This window comes from Geospiza fortis, unplaced genomic scaffold (assembly GCF_000277835.1).
Source record: "Geospiza fortis unplaced genomic scaffold, GeoFor_1.0 scaffold342, whole genome shotgun sequence".
In the NCBI taxonomy this organism is placed as follows: Eukaryota; Metazoa; Chordata; class Aves; order Passeriformes; family Thraupidae; genus Geospiza; species Geospiza fortis.
Window position 1 is genome coordinate 5,652 of NW_005055146.1, and position 1,520 is coordinate 7,171.

Consider the following 1,520-nt stretch of genomic DNA (forward strand, 5'->3'; position numbering starts at 1 on the left):
CCATCCCATCCCATCCCATCCCATCCCATCCCATCCCATCCCATCCCATCCCATCCCATCCCATCCCATCCCATCCCATCCCATCCCATCCCATCCCATCCCATCCCATCCCATCCCATCCCATCCCAGCCCATCCCATCCCATCCCAGGGAGATCCCCCTGTGGGATCTGGATCGGGACTTTGCCAGCCTCAGCTCCCGGCCTCTGGCTCGCCAGGGACAGCTGGAATTCCGTGAATTCAGAGAATTCTGCAAATTCTGAGAATTCTACAAGTTCTATGAATTCCATGAACTCTGTGAATTCTGTAAATTCTGAGAATTCTACAAATCCTACGAATCCCATGAGTTCTGTGAGCTCTGTGAATTCAGTGAATTCCATTAATTCCGTGAATTCTGCAAATTCAGTGAATTCTGTGACTTCTGCAAATGCAGTGAATTCTGTGAATTCTGCAAATTCTGAGAATTCTGTGAATTCCATGAATTCTGAAAATTCTACAAATTCTGTGAATTCCATTAATTCCATGAATTCTGTGAACTCTGTAAATTCCATGAATTCTGCAAATTCTGTGAATTCCATTAATTCCGTGAACTCTGTGATTCTGAGAATTCTGTGAATTCCATGAATTCTGAAAATTCTACAAATTCTGTGAATTCCATTAATTCCATGAATTCTGTGAACTCTGTAAATTCCATGAATTCTGCAAATTCTGTGAATTCCATTAATTCCGTGAACTCTGTGATTCTGAGAATTCTGTGAATTCCATGAACTCTGTGAAATCTGTGATTTCTGTGAACTCTGCAAACTCTGTGAATTACGTGAATTCTGTGAAATCTGTGAATTCAGTGAATTCCATTAATTCTATGAACTCTGTAAATTCTGTGAATTCCATTAATTCCATTAATTCTGTGAATTTACTGAATTCTGTGAAATCTGTGAATTCCACTAATCCAGTGAACCTGTGAACTCCGAATCCAGTGAATTCTGTGAATTCTGCAAATTCCACGAATTCTGTGAAATCTGTCAATTCCACAAATCCAGTGAATCTGTGAACTCTGTGAATTCTGTGAAATCTGTGAATTCCACTAATTCAGCTAATTCTGTGAACTCTGTAAATTCTGAGAACTCTGTGAATTCAGTGAATTCTGCGAATTCCATGAATTCTGTGAAATCTGTGAATTCCATGAATTCAGTTAATTCTATGAACTCTGTAAATTCAGTGAATTCTGCGAATTCCACGAATTCTGTAAAATCTGTGAATTTCATTAATTCTGTGATTTCTGTGAAGTCTGTGAATTCAGTGAATTCTATGAAATCTGTGAATTCCATGAATTCAGTTAATTCTATGAACTCTGTAAATTCAGTGAATTCTGCGAATTCCACGAATTCTGTGAAATCTGTGAATTCCATTAATTCTGTGAACTCTGTGATTTCTGTGAACTCCGTAAATTTAGTGAATTCTGTGAAATCTGTGAATTCCACGAATCCAGTGAATCTGTGAACTCTGAATTCAGTGAACTCTG

General features: G+C 38.6%; 1 long non-coding RNA gene across 1 annotated transcript in view; it reads right to left on the reverse strand.

The window, feature by feature from the left end:
- Positions 1-1,520, reverse strand: part of LOC115949232 — a 4,700-nt gene that overhangs the window by 931 nt on the left and 2,249 nt on the right. The gene's annotated exons all lie outside the window — the stretch shown is intronic.